Raw genomic sequence first — 15521 nt, 5'->3', positions numbered from 1 at the left:
AGAAGGGCGGAGGGACTTATGTTGTACAAATGACATGAAAAGGGTTTGGCGTGATACTGGGATTCTAAATTCAAATGAACAATGACACACGCAGATACAGTCAGACAATAGGACTACTTCTGGGGTCTACACATCATCACCCCATACACACAGCACTTGAGATTCCCAACAACTGGTACTGACGGACATACTGCCTTCAACAGTGGAGGTAAATAAACACCTACTGGTGCAAGTTGATTTCTGGTTCTCAATCACAAGGAAGAGGATGAAGTTCAACCATCATCCTCAATCTTCCTGCAACACAGAATACACTGAAAGAAGTCCAGAATATAGATGGACCCTGAACATGGGCGTACCCAGCGAGGGGCGGGGGGGGGCAGCTGAAGCAAAATAAATAAATAAATGGTTATAAAGTGATGAAATGAAACAAAATTAGGTAGGGCGATGGCAAATAATCAGTTGTTTACCACACTGAAATGGTGTAAAAACCGAGAAGTATCTAGAGCCACCTAGCGACTGGTAGAGGAATCTATGTTAGCCAGCCATTGGGATTCAAGGGAGGGAGAGGTCTCTAGCGGGCTCTAGCAGAGAGAAGATGGAATCTTCTAGAGGGGTCTAGTGAGTTCCGCGTCACTAAACTGAGCCGCCCGCCGCTAAACTGAGCCACCCGCTATTAGTTTACCTTCTTATTTACATTTAGAAGACATCGAGGCTGCCTAAATGGATATAAGAAACTGGTTCCAAAAAGGTAAGTTAAGTAATTTCTGTGGAAAATTAAATTTTAAAGGGTAAAGACCTGGCTCAGAAGTACAATGGGAGAGGACAGACTGACTGGGTTGTGTTTGATGAGCGTCCATCGGAAATTATCCAAGGAAAATCAGGACTGGATTGAAACGAAAGTTTTGAACAAGTTTTCTTCAAACCCAAGAAAAATGATATTAGTATAAGACATAACTAGAATAAAAATTATTTTTTCAAGCAAACAATTGTAATAACTACCGTAATAAAGCACTGCTATAATTATATATAATTTTCTTAAAGTTTTGGTTTCATTCGCCTTTTCCGTGCTGAAATGTCACAACCTGAACGACCATGGCTTGCCCCCCCCCCCCTAGTTTTGATCCTGGGTACACCCCTGACCCTGAAGGTCAGTTCTGTGCCTTAGCTCCCGACTGAACTTGTTCAGACTAAGAATGCAATTATGCACTTAAATACTACTTTTTTAAAATGCTAGAAATTAGGAACACAAACGTAAACCTAATTTGCTCTTAGCTGTTACTGGGAGCAATTAAGGCTACAACCCTCTGAATTCATACGTGGGGACAAGTCCCACTGAACGCAGCAGCACATAGCCCAAAGAAATATGTATAGGATCAGGTCATGTTAAAACCAGAAGGATAAAGCATGTTGCTATGTTGTTACTGGATTGCACCCAATGACTGATTTAGAGGTACAATTAGATCATAGGTTGGACCTGTGCTCCTCCAGAGGCAAACTATTCATTGGCACCAATGAGGTTCTCTCTCACACATCAGTAAACGCTGCATGACTCATAGAATTGTAGAGTTGGAACGGTCCTTAAGAATCATCTAGTCCAACCCCTGCAAGGCAGGAATATGCAGCTGTCCCATATGAGGATCAAACCTGAAACCTTGGAGTTATCAGCACCATGCTCTAACCAGGTGAGCTATCACAGGTCACCTTTGAGTCTGGGGAAAGATGGTGAGTGGGCAGAAAAAGATCAAACCATCCAAACCATCCCTGCATGCTGTAATCCCAAATTTAGATGCCCCGTCTGCTGCAACAAGCTCCCCTCTCCCTTTGTCTCCCAGGACCAGAAGAGGCATGAAAAGAGGAGAGGAGAGATTGACTGCATGCAGGCACAGCCTCCAACTGTTTGGGAAAAGCCCTGGAGAGGAAGAGACCTAGATGGCTGTGGAGAGCAGGGACTTTCAGTCTCAGCAACGGATTCATGGGGGAAAGACCTACAGGAGATGAGTTGAGATGAGATGCTCATTTGGCCCAACACTCCTGTGCAGATTGTGTTTTTGCTAATAAAGAGTTAACACCAACTTGCATGGTATGAGTTACTGCTGGCTTGCTCCTGACAGGTAGCAAAAGTGGTGAGGTGGTGGGCATATGAAGCAGATCTTGTCCAAGAGCCCCTCCCCCCTCAATTCTGGAGCCAACACTGTGTGCATACATAGCTGATTATTCTCCAGTCTGCTCCCCAATAGCAAAAAATAAATGGGGGGGGGCGCCTTGGTATAAGAGCTGTAGAGAGAAACTAACTGAAAAGCTCCAATCTAGGTGCTATTGCTTGCTCACAAGTAGGTCACCTTACTGGAACACAGCAAATTTATTCCATATGCACTGGAAATATATCTATCTATCCCAAGTTCAGTCCTCGGCATCTCCAAGTAGGTTTCAGACAGGGAAAAGCCCCCTTGTCTGAAACCCTCGAGAGTCCAGAGTAAACAATGCAAAGCTTGAAGGACCAATAGTCTGACTCAGGATGAAGTAGCTTCCCGTTATTCCTGTATAAAGAGGATTACACACACTGGAATCCCTGGCTGCTTCTCGGCAGATATGTTACCATAACATGCCAGCTCCCAGAAACTCAACAAATTGCATCCTTTATGTAACATTTTGCTCCTAATACTTTGAAATTCTCCCAATATTGATCTGAGATCCTAATATCCTGCTAAGCCTAAAATTAGAATTCCCCACTGTTCTAAAAAGCCAGCACAAATCCTTTAAAAATGCTCTCACTAATCCAAGTTTAAAGATGCCAAGGCCAATTTTTTCCTTCTCTGATGATCTCTAGTGGGAATGAAAGGATAATATTTTCAGAAATATTTCAAGGTTGAGGTCTCATTGCTCTCATTTAAAAAGCCCACTGACTTAAAAGTGAGCCTGGCTGGAAACTGTAGCGCGCGCACACACACACACACCCCACCACCACCACCACACAAATGTAGAAACCAATTTATTTCTGCCTTTTAATCATTCCATTTTTGCCTGCCAATTTAAGTGAGTCCCTTGCTAATAAAGAGACCATCAATTCATGCTTCTGCATATAAACCACTAATATTTTGATCAAATCAAATGCAGACGTCTATTTTATGCCTATGTTCAGTTACTATTTTTTTCAGATTTTTGGTAATTCTGTTTCTCACTGTACGATTACAGCAATTTAATATGGAGGACTATCATCTAATAGACCACCCTTAACATCAGATTGCTGGCTGTTTTGGTCTATCGTAGCTGCTTTTCATCAGAGCTTACAGTTACCGGCTTTTATTGACTCCATTTCTGCGCTTTTAAAAGCAGCTGGGCATACAGAAACTAAACAGGTGATAAGAGCCGGGCTAGTAAAAACAAGTGGCAACCACATCTTCTCTTTTTAGTATGAACACAAAGGGACACCGCACTCTTCATTTTAATTTGCTTATACTTGCAACAACCCTGTGATGTAGATTCCTGGAATTTCCATTTTTACAAATGAGCTCGGTGAAAAGTGATGTACAAGACCACCCAGGCCACTTCCAGATAACTCAGCTATAGAGCATTCATCTTGATTTGTTTGCAGGGAGGTTATACATGTTGCAGTTTTCATTCCCCACTTTCCAGTGCATTTCCCCCCCAAAACTTTCCTTACCACAAAAAGCCTCTCTCTCTCTCTCTCTCTCTCTCTCTCTCTCTCTCTCTCTCTCTCTCTCTCTCTCTCTCTCTCTCTCTCTGTGTGTGTGTGTGTGTGTGAATAGCTTTGCGGCACACAAGTACCACATCCACTCTTGTTGCCCAACCCGAATTTGCCAGTTTGCAATTGAATCACACCTGCAAAACAGCAACAACAGCTTATGGAGCAGCCCATTGCTCTTATTTATCTTTTATTCAGTGTATCTTCCTTAATATTTAGTTATTTAATGTATTTGAATCCTGCCTTTCTCCCACGATGGAATTCAAGCTGGGATTCCAGCATTTGAAAACATAGAATACCAAATAAGAAAAAACAACTAGTTAAAAACAATAGTTAAAATATATCAAAACACATTTAGAACCAGCAACTAAAACACAGTTTGTCCTGACAGCTGCCCCATAATCAGCAATGTCTGCCCCTTAGTTTTCAATAGGACGGTCATTGCTTGCTAGTGGAAGGATAACAAAGAGGCAGACAATCTAACCTTTCTTTAGACTGAGGAATGCCACAATATGGGAGCAGCCACAGAAAAGGCTCCGTCTCATGTCACCACCACCTCTGCTTCTGAAGTTGATGTGACCAAAAGAAGGTGCTCACCTGAGGATCTTATCACCTAGGCAGGTTCATATGGGGAAATATTATCTTTCAGGCAGTCTGGGCCCAAGCCATTTTCCTTATTGTTTTTTAAAATCCCATTATTTATACTTTATGGTTGCACTTATTATTCACACTGCAATGGGAGAGAGGGATCTTGAAAAAATGTATGCAGCATACAGATTCTGTGACCAACAATACTTCAAGGAACTTAAAATCTGGATGTTTTCAAGAAGAGATTTACTCCTACATTTGTTTGTTTGGAGATAGAAGATTCTTACTTTCTAAAGTAATAATAATATCTATCTAAAAAACAATATCCAGCTCACTCCTAACACTGGTTATGGATGGAAGTTAGTACAATTTACAAGTATTTTCAACTGTATGAAGAACCTATTTATTTTTTATATACAGCATCAACTCAGTTAGGGATTATTGTAAGACATCATCCCCTGACTGTTACAGCACTGCTCCCAAGTAACTGTTATTGCAATACATTACATGGGTTGTTGCAAGCGACAACCATACAACCATTATGTAAAATGTCATCTGTAAATAGCCGGGGCAATAAATTACAACCATTTGCCCTAATTAGACCCGGATAAAATCTGACCATATGATAGCTTCCATTATACATCTCCAGGCACACAGCTACAAATTTCATACACCAATAGGCTGGAGCTGAGCCAGGTTTTTAAAACACACACAATGACCAATGACAGCACACTGTGCTTTTGGTCTGGGACATTAGAGGATGAGCCATCTGTCAAAATGAAGCACAGATGTTCAAGTATCAGCCCAAGCTAAGTTAATACATCGTGCATGGCATTTTGTACAGGGAGGGGGAGATGAAAGGATTTAATACCCTAAGCATCACTGTATATTTTTAAAAAAAGTTTAGGCTTCCATGTCCTTCAGTGAGTGATGGGCTTAGCTAATTCAGGTTCTTGGTACAGGTGTATTTCACATTAACAAGAGTGTGCAGAATATATATTTTTCTCTTGGGAAATCTCAGATCATTTATTGACTGACTTGTATAGAATATCTGCTTGTTATATAGCTTCTGCATAGAAATGCCAGAGAATTCCAACAAAAACGGAATCAGAAGTGGAAATTGATGGTGTTCACTTACCCTTCCCATGTCTGGAAGGGAAATCAAACGAGTGAATACTGATGACGAGTATTCACTGGTATGTGTGTTCAGTTAGCAAATAATATGTAATTGATTATGGGAGCTTTCCTACTTAAAATGCATTTCCTGAATGGCCTTTGCATTGAAATGGTGTGGAAAGGATTACATCTTTAAACATGTTAAATTCATAAGTTAGGTAAATTACATAAATAATCATGTACATTTTAGAATAACATAGTATTTCTTTTCTCTGCCCACAAGGTGCCCACCTACTTGGCATGAGACTACTAGCTCTAAGTGACATATGTACACTTTGCACTGGGTATTAATTTTTTGGTTTTAAAACAATTTAAGTTTAACAAGACAGCAAAGTTCAAAAGGTCAATTTCCAAAATCCCATAGTCCTTTCCTCATGAATATCAATTGAAACAATTTATCTGGGCTTTTCTAGAAGTGACTGTAACCATGGCAAATTGCATAATTTTCTTAATGAAGGTTACCATGTGTTAATTAATTAATTCATGGTTAATGATAAACCTTAAAACAGACACCAGAGATAGTTCTATATCAAACAGGGTCATAGCTTCAAAATTTTAAAATAAAGAGAGACCCATTAAATTCTAAAACAGGTCTTGGCAGAAGCTGGAAAACAGGCTTGCTTTAGTTTTTATGAAAAAATCTATTTGATTAGTTTTCAAAATATATGGAAGTACATTAGCCTGAGGACACTACAATTAAATCAGTAATCAAACAATGCAAAACTGTATTTGCAAGGTATGGTACCACCAAAGAGATTGTGAGCAGCAAAATCCTTCAATTTTTTCCCCACACTGCATCAAGTTCATAATTTCCTCAGTGAAGTGGCATGGCAGAAAAAGCAATCCAAAACATAGAATCATAGAAAAGAAATCTGACAGAGAGGAAATTAGGAACTGGCCAACACAGACCCAAATCTGACTCCACTAGATACCAGTCCACCTGCAGGACTTTTAATAGGGAACACTTTTCTATCTCAGCACTTTTATTACAACTAGAACTAATAACGGGAAATATTATAGCATTACAGCTCCCAAGTTTATCAATATGTGATCAATGAGCACAGCCACACTGATCAGCCACATCCCTGATCCTGCACGCCCCCCACTTGAAATCTGCAAATATAGCACTGTAGCCTAGAAGCCCTCACACATAGAGTTATCTGTGCAAAGGCTTCCACTAAATCTGTGGGAAAACATTTCTAGCATTCAAAACACTGCAACACACAGGTACCGGTAACACAAAACCAAATGATGGCTTGGTGTGCCTCCTCTCACACCTGTAACTTCACTTCTTGAAGCGAGGGAACCACCAGAAGGGCCTCAGAACTGGACCTCAGTGTCTGGGCTGAATGATGCGGTGACATGCCTTCCGGTATACAAGACCAAGGCCACTTAGGGCTTGGGGAGATAACCCATGAGCCCAGGTTCTGATGCAATACTGAGCCAAATCATGGCTCATCTCCTGGTAGCAATGCAGCAGAATTGAGTGGGAGGAGCAAATCAGCCACGATTTTCTCAGTGTGCACCAGCCCACTTGTTCTTTCACACTAAGCCATGGGGGTTTGGCTTAGTGTTATGTGTGAAGGAGGCAATTCTTTCAGTGGCTTCTAGTACAGGTAAGTCTGACCTGTGGCGTGTTGGAAATTAATCAATGCAAGTTGCTTACATTGTGGTATTGTTTATTACATTTTTATCCCTGCCCTTCTTCCAAGGAGATTGGAAACGACAACAAAGGTTTCCCTCTACCACCGCCCTGCCATTCTATCCTCACAATTACCCTGTGAGGCTGAGAGATTATGATACCTCAGAGTCATGCAATGAGCTTTGTGGCTAAGGGAGGATTGAAACCCAGACTGATCTCACCACACTAACACCACCGCCACACTGGCTGACGTCATCATAGCGTGGGATACCTAATTGCAGCCAACGTGAAAGTTTCAAAACAAGAGCCTTGTGTTTCTGCAAGACGGCTTCAGATGAATCTAGAAATAGCTTTAATAGCACTATATCATGAAATATGACAAAACATTTTCTTTATACAATAAATTGTTTATATCTAAGCAGGGAAAATACAGCCAGCTATTTTTCTGGCAGAGCAGAAACTGTCCTGAGAAAGTATACTCCCTAAAAGCAGAAAGAGATAAACAATAAAGCAGATACATTTGTGTTGTGGTGTGTGTGTGTGTGTGTGTGTGTGTGTGTGTGTGTGTGTGTGTGTTTTCAAAGAACGCATTAAGCTGCAAAGAGATGAAAGAGGATTCAAGAGAAAGAGATTGCTGAGCTCATTTGAAGCAAATGACGCTGAATTTTCTCCAGATAAAAAGCAGGCCTAAGTGGAAACTCTTAAGGCAGATATACATACCTCAAGCCTTTATTTCAAACCAAGTGTTAGTTTACAGGATAGTCTTTCATAGGATTTTGCTTCACCCGCACTATAGAGTTTGTAATACATTTATAAACAACCCTCCAGCTTAATAAAACTTCCAGATGAGGTATCAAATATAGAAACTTTCAGTCCCTTTTTCCTTTTGTGTTGGGCCTTTTAGATGGCAAGGCTGATGCCAGGAACTATCTGGTCATCTGTAAGCCACTTTGGAAGTCTTTCTCAGACAAAGAGTAGAATTATAATGCTATATTTTACTTTTTAATAAAAAAATGTTTTAGGTAAATGAATCAAAGTGGAAACAGCAGTGCATTCTGTTGACTCAACAGAAATATAGCTGAGCAACAAAAACAGTAAAAAATAAAGTACTGATTGCTGGTTAAAACCAGCTTTGGTGGCACATGCTGGAAGGCCTGCAAAAATAAAAAGATACTTTACCTTGAATCAAAAACATGCACCAAATTTGGCACTTGGGGGAGTATCACGCATGCAGGATGCCATAGCTGAAAAATGGAAGGGGTCATGTGACAATTGCAGAAATGTTATGTATTGCATATGCCTGCAAACCTAAGACCAGGCATCCCCAAACTTTGGCCCTCCAGATGTTTTGGACTACAATTCCCAACATCCCTGACCACTGGTCCTCTTAGCTAGGGATCATGGGAGTTATAGGCCAAAACATATTATATGATTTGGCATAATATTCGGTTTAATTGATATGTATTTGTATAATTTGAAATAATGAATGCGATATAATTGTGTTTTAATTGGAAAATTAATTAAAAAAATTAATACAAAACATCTGGAGGGCCAAAGTTTGGGGATGCCTGCCTAAGACATTGCATATGCTACATTCTATTAAGATGGACCATCATCTGAGCCTGTCACCACAGGTGGAAAGCCTGGAACAGCAGAGCAAGCAACAGGGCAAAAAGTTAGCTTTAACCAGGCATCCCCAAACTTCGGCCCTCCAGATGTTTTGGATTACAATTCCCATCTTCCCCAACCACTGGTCCTGTTAGCTAGGGATCATGGGAGTTGTAGGCCAAAACATCTATAGGGCCGCAGTTTGGGGATGCCTGGCTTTGACCAAAGTGTTGAGTACAATCCTCAACCCCACCAAGAGGCATGTATTAAACAATGCAGGCACTCATATGCCTTTCACTCCTTCAGTTCATCCAGGCAAAATCAGCCCTCCAGATATTTTTGAGACTACAATTCCCATCATCCCTGACCACTGGTCCTGTTAGCTAGGGATAATGGGAGTTGTAGTCCCAAAACATCTGGAGGACCGAGTTTGCCTGTGCCTGATCCAGAGCAATGTCCAGGATCCCCATCTGAGACCACAAAGTCCAAGAAGCAAACTTCCAATGACTGCATACCCTAAAAAAGTATAATTTATTCCTATACCTGTTTAAACAAGCACTGGCGGAGAAAGTCATCCCTGAGGGGGGGTGATATCGCCGTGCTGCCCCCCTGGGATGCTTGCCGTGGGCGGCACCCCCCTGGGAGGCTCACCCCGCCCCCACGGGTAGCTAGCCCCGCCCCACAGGTGCACAGCATGTGCGCCACTCCAGGTGCTGGAGCAGCTAGCTCCGCTTCTGTAAACAAGAATTGTTTCTATGACAGGCTAGCAATAACTGCTTGGGGAAGAGGTTGCAAAATGGTTCAACAGGTTGAATAGGAAGCACTGTAGCAATGAAAGATAGATTTCAGTGTCTGTGTGACCAGAAACATTCCCTGCAAAAAACTTTCCAAAGCAGTATTTGTCCGGATATCTATTTTCTAACCAGTAAAGTGTCACACTCATAATCCACATTGCCAATGTTTATAAGTGCTGCGAACATGACCCTAAACATGCTAATGATGGAAAAAGCATTAGATTTTCCTTTCTACTTTGCCTTGAAGAGAGACACTTGAGATGCTTTTTAAAAAGAATCTCATTTATCTAAGCCCAATTATCTAGTCTAGTATCCCAAAAGGCCTCTGCAGTTGGCAGTCCAGATGTGGATACAAAGTACATAGCCAAACCAATAGCTTTGAATTCAAAAAGTTCAAATCATGAAAGAGATACCATGAATGAACCAAAGCGTGGTTTTGCATTCCTCCCTTCTTTGAACATTTTGAAGCTCCAACAGAGCTTTATGGGGCCAGTTTTTTTCTTCTAGGCCCCACCTGCACTAAAGCAGCATTATTCTACTTTAATCAGCCATGGCTTCCCCCCAAAAAATCTTGGGCAGTTTCGTTTAAGGGTCCTGAAAGTTGTCAGGAGGTGCCGATTTCCCTCACAGAGCTACAATTCTCAGAGTGGTTTAACAACCAATCCCTCTTTTCTAGTTACAGGTAGGTAGCCGTGTTGGTCTGAGTCGAAGCAAAATAAAAAAATTCCTTCAGTAGCACCTTAAAGACCTACTAAGTTTTTATTTTGGTATGAGCTTTCGTGTGCATGCACACTTCTTCAGATACACTGTAGATTCCAGTGTATCTGATACACTGTAGATACACTGTAGATTCCAGATACTACAGATTCCAGTGTATCTGAAGAAGTGTGCATGCACACGAAAGCTCATACCAAAATAAAAACTTAGTTGGTCTTTAAGGTGCTACTGAAGGAATTTTTTTATTTTGCCTCTTTTCTAGGAAACTCTGGAAACAAAGGTATATTCATTGCTTTATCTGGTTCTATTTGCAGATGTCTAATCAGGATAGCAACTGAGGAAGTTGAAGGCACTATATTGTGGTGGTTTTGCTCCTACCTATAAGGTCATTACTAGAAAACAGCACTAGGTGAATATTGCTCAAACATGTGGTTTTTGAGTAGTGGGGGTCCCACAGGCATCCCTTCTGTCTCCTATGCTATTCAACATCTATAGGAAACTGTTGGGAGCTGTTGTCCAGGGATCTGGAGCACGGTGTTGTCGGTATACTGATGACACACAGCTCTATCTCTCCATTCCACCTGACTCAGGAGAGACTGTGCCAATGTCTGGAAGCATTGGGCCAATGTCTGGAAGCAGTGAAGGACTGGATATAGCCAATAAGGCTGAATCTTGATATGATGGAGGTGCACTGGCTGGAGGGAATTAAGTGAACAACTTGTTCTGGGCAGGGTGCCACTGCCGAGGGCTGCCTGGGTTGCACAGACAGGTGACAGAACCTTCTCAGGGATGGTGCCCTGTTTGTAGAATGTCCTCCCTGATGGGGTGGGTCTGTCTCCCTCACTAATTTTTAGGAAGAAACATTCCTGTTCACCTAGGTATTTAGATGACTGAAAGATACTGTTCCTGGCTATCTTAAAGTTATAAACTGTAAGGGTATGCGGTTATTTTACATGTTTTTAGGTGTTCTTAATGCCTTTACGTAAATGTTTTCGGATATTTTTAAAAAAATCTTTCAAAATGTTCTAAACATGTTTTAAATAGCATTTTCCACCAGTTTGCTACCCTGGGCTCCTTTGGGAGAAAGAGCAGGACAGAAATTCAACAAATAAATAAATTTACTAGAAAGGGTAAAATGCAAAAGGCACCATGCTATGATCTGGTGATCTAGTTAAGCCCTAAAAGCATCAATCATGGTGCAGGCTTGGCTGATTCACACCACATGCTGATAGTATCTATTTGCAAAGCTCGTTCCACTGCCATTGCAAACTTTCTAATGACAGAGTTACAGGCATAGCTTCATAAATGGCTGCATTAGCTATCTTGAAGGCATGCAGAATAGTTTGTATATATTGTAACTCACCTAATAAAAACTGGGTTACGTCTGCCGTGCTCTCCCTCCCCTTCTTATACATTCGTGCTGAAAACTGCCCTATGCATCTGTCCTTTGGAAGCGGAGGATTAAATGTAACATTTTGGACAGCAAAAAATGTGCAAAGGAAATACAAAGCAATGAAACCAACGCATCATACCAGGAAATTCGAAGGGTCAAAGATATTTCACAAATCTTACTTGATTTCGGACTCTTAAAATGCAAAGAGAGAACTAAAACTTTTTCAACCATTTACAGTCACCAAAGCAGAAGGACTGAAGTAGATATATCTGCTACCCTGGGAACACAGGAATTCAAGTTGCAGGCTACATTTTCTGTTCCACCAATGCACTGCGGGAGGTGTTTGTGGAAAGGGAGAGAATCACTAATCAAGAAACCGCCTGGATTCTAATCTATGTTAAAAGGAAGTTCCACAACAGCACAGACACTTTCCCTGTTTTAAAAATTCCTAGAAAGCATTGTGAATATTGGTTTCTCTTGAACAGTAATGGTTGTGAGAACATGACACACTGGTGGTTTCCATACAAAATTCCGTAAAATAAAAACTGCAACAATAGCATGGCCCAACTATATTTGCCACAAGTAGAGATGGAGGACAAAATTGATTTTGTTTGCATTTTAATGAAAAACTACCAGGTTTGCACTTCTCGAATGAACACATGAACCAAGGAGCAGCCTCCAAATCCCTTAGAGAACTGAAATTCCCCAGTTTGCCCATGCCTAGCCAACAACAACAAAAAAACAACAACCCCAGACCACTTTCTGTTCTACTGTTTGGAAGAGAAGCCAAATGCCTGCTACATTGTCTTAAAATCTCTGCAGCACTTGGCAAAATTCAAAAGCCAATACAGGAATCTGTGGGATGCTTTCATTAAAGTGCAGAGCACTCGAGCATGGTTTATAAAGACGTGAGCCCCATTGTATTCTGTTAGACTTACTACCTAGTAAGCATGATTGTGACTTCAGACATATACTGAAAATCCCAAGCAGCAGTTTCCATAGTTTTTTAAATTATTATTTTAAGTTCCTCCTCCTAATTTATTACTTAAGATCAGGCTGATCACTATACTAGGTATCATGCAGAAGTTAAGAGGCATGGCCTCACCTGTGGATTTACAATGAAATAATTGGTTCTATCTAAAAGCCTTGCAGTCTGCTCCTCAGAAGTAAGTTCAATGGAACTTAGCCGCAAGGAAGAGCACATAAAATTGCAGCTCAAATTATGAAGTGCTCATGGCTTTTTAGTTTTCTATAAAAAGGGCCAAGCACAAAGTAGCGTTTCAATAATAAAAAGTTGCTTAAGGCCTCACCATGAGCTGGTAAAGACTATATATTTAAAAGAGGAAACTTGGGAGGGGGGTGTTTATTGTGGCTTTTTAAAAATCATTCAGTGTCTAGAGCCCTCTCCACAGTAATCTCATTGAGCATTCATAAAGAAAAAGGAAATACAGTTCCTTCCTAACATAGACATTTTACGTGTCTATGATCCAAAGGAGCATCTGCATGGAAAAGTCACAAATATTGCAGTCTCATCCCTTTCTAATAAGTGAAAGAGAGCACAGACGTAGAATCAAACACGGCACCATTTCCAAAATAAATACAGCAGTGGATTGCAGTTCAACTGCACATAGCAGATAGACTTAACTCTCTCGGGACTGAGAAGCACAAAGTTAATTCAGAGGCAATGCAGTCCCTCAGCCACTAAAGCTGTCCCTTATACTAATGTGGTATTGCCCAATTACAGGAGCTCTTGCTTAAAGTGTGCAATTAACACAAGGGTTTAAGAAGTCAGAGTTACTCACGGAGTCCTCCTGGAGATGCAACAGCCAGCTTTTCTTACGACAGGAAATTCCAGTGCAACATCATGTACGATGCAGAACCGACAGGCTTGGAGTCAGGAACAGACGGGCCCCTGGGAATACGGCAGCCCCAAGACGCGTGCTAGTGCATGCCGAACTATAATTTATGAAACGGAGCTCGTTTAATCAGCCAATCGGTTGGCTTCTCCCTAACAAGTCTAACTGGCTCTGAAGGGCAGAAAGCACTGCAACAGAACAATAAAAAAGAGACGATATCCCACACGCTAAGCTGCTTAGGATGGAATTGCTTTCTGTGATAGGAGTCTGGTGGGGGAGGGAAGCAGTCTCCACCATTCTCCCTCTCTTTTTAAAACAGAGTAACAGGTGATCTGCTTCCATGTAACAAAACCGCTGGAAATCTGAGCTCTGGATTTAATTTGAATCACCTGTGCAAGGAAGGATCATAACAGTACTGTTCTCTCCTCACCTTCCTCCACCCGACCACGAATATTCAGCTCTCCCTTTTTGTATGCTGTTACTCACAGAAGAAACAGCCAATGCATCCATGTTTTGCTGAATTGCCATACTGCTGGCCATTTTTTTAAAAACACACACACACACACACACACACACACACACCACACATTATCACATTCTATTATCTGCTCCTTTCAACACCCTTGTTTCCAGGAAGATGGTCAAATCTAAATTCTGTAAAGAGGATGGTTTAATTTTTAATTTCCACAGAAGGCTCTGGCTCAACCTTGATGATGCGTTCCTACGGCAGATTACCAAATATTCAAAAAAGGAGAGATATAGTAGTTATGGGAGGCTTCAAATACCCCAATATCTGTTAGAACTCAAACTCTGCCAAAAATGTAAGTTCCAGCAAATTCCTCCAGTGCCTCAGCGACAATTTCATTTCCCAGAAAGTGGAAGAAGCAGCAAGAAGGTCGTCTATCTTGGACCTGGCCCTCACCCAAAGGGGGCAACTGGTTGATGAAGGTAAAAGGTAAGATTAAGTCCAGTCAAGGTTAAGTCCAGTCAAAAGCGACTCTGGGGTTGTGGCGCTCATCTCACTTTCAGGCCGAGAGAGCTGGTGTTTGTCCACAGACAGCTTTCCGGGTCATGTGGCCAGCATGACTTAACCGCTTCACAACAGAACACCATGACAGAAACCAGAGTGCATAGAAACACTGTTTACCTTCCCGCTGCAGCGGTACTTATTTATCTACTTGCACAGGGATGCTTTCGAACTACTAGGTTGGCAGGAGCTGGTACAGAGCAATGGGAGGTCACCCCGTTGCGGGGAGTCAAACCACTGACCTTCTGATTGGCAAGCCCAAGAGACTCAGTGGTTTAGACCACAGCACCACCCATGCCCCTCAAGTGGAAGTGGAAGTCCTGCCATGGGAGGAAGTGATTGTGTGCTCTTGGGTTCCATGATACAGAGGTAAGGAAGAGTAGTCTGTACTTGAAGAAGGCTGGTTTAAAAAGCTGAAGAACTATTGGGTGAGATCCCATGGTCAGAAATACTCAAAGAGAAGGAAGTCCAAGGGGGATGGATGTTTCTTAAATAATGAAGCCCCAAAGGCAGACCATTCCAACAAGTGGGGAGCTTCTAAAGCAACTGGTGTGGTTGCATACGAAGCTTACAGATGAACTGAGATTTAAGAAAGCTATGTACAGGAAATGGAAGAGAGGGGAAATCACAAAGGAAGAAAAAACATAAGTAGCCAACAGTTGCAGGGAGAAGGTCAGGCAGACCAAAGCTGAGAATGACCAGTAATGTCTGCATATCCCAAGACTGAATCTTTGCAGTGATGACAGGTTCTGGGGTAAATCCATGGCAAGCTCAATTAAATTCAGCCTAGACAAGAACTGAGCATGTAGGAACAAGTGCAATGTGGCCTCGGAGATCCCAGTTCCTATCCTGACAACACTCATTCTCTTATGTAGGTTCCATTTCCCGTGCTGCCTTTCTCTTCTTCTACTCCACCAAATCACCATTCATTTTAAACAAAAGAAGAGCAGGATACCCAAGCCAGCCTACTAAAATGGTGCCTGATGTGGTAAAGCAAGAATGGAGAACCAGCAGCCT

General features: G+C 41.6%; 1 protein-coding gene across 3 annotated transcripts in view; it reads right to left on the bottom strand.

Annotated features, from left to right (window-relative positions):
* Positions 1-13904, bottom strand: part of PDE4D (phosphodiesterase 4D) — a 636676-nt gene extending 622772 nt beyond the window's left edge. Inside the window, exon 1 of one of the 3 annotated variants that reach the window (XM_035100841.2) lies at positions 13424-13904. The gene's annotated coding sequence lies outside the window, so the exon portion shown is untranslated. The remainder of the gene's footprint in view (positions 1-13423) is intronic. The other 2 variants (XM_035100843.2, XM_035100833.2) reach the window with 2 other exon arrangements.
* Between the last annotated feature and the right edge of the window lie 1617 nt (positions 13905-15521).

This window comes from Zootoca vivipara, chromosome 11 (assembly GCF_963506605.1).
Source record: "Zootoca vivipara chromosome 11, rZooViv1.1, whole genome shotgun sequence".
Lineage (NCBI taxonomy): Eukaryota > Metazoa > Chordata > Lepidosauria > Squamata > Lacertidae > Zootoca > Zootoca vivipara.
The sequence above is the reverse complement of the archived record's forward strand: the minus strand, read 5'-3'. Positions and strand labels throughout refer to the sequence as shown.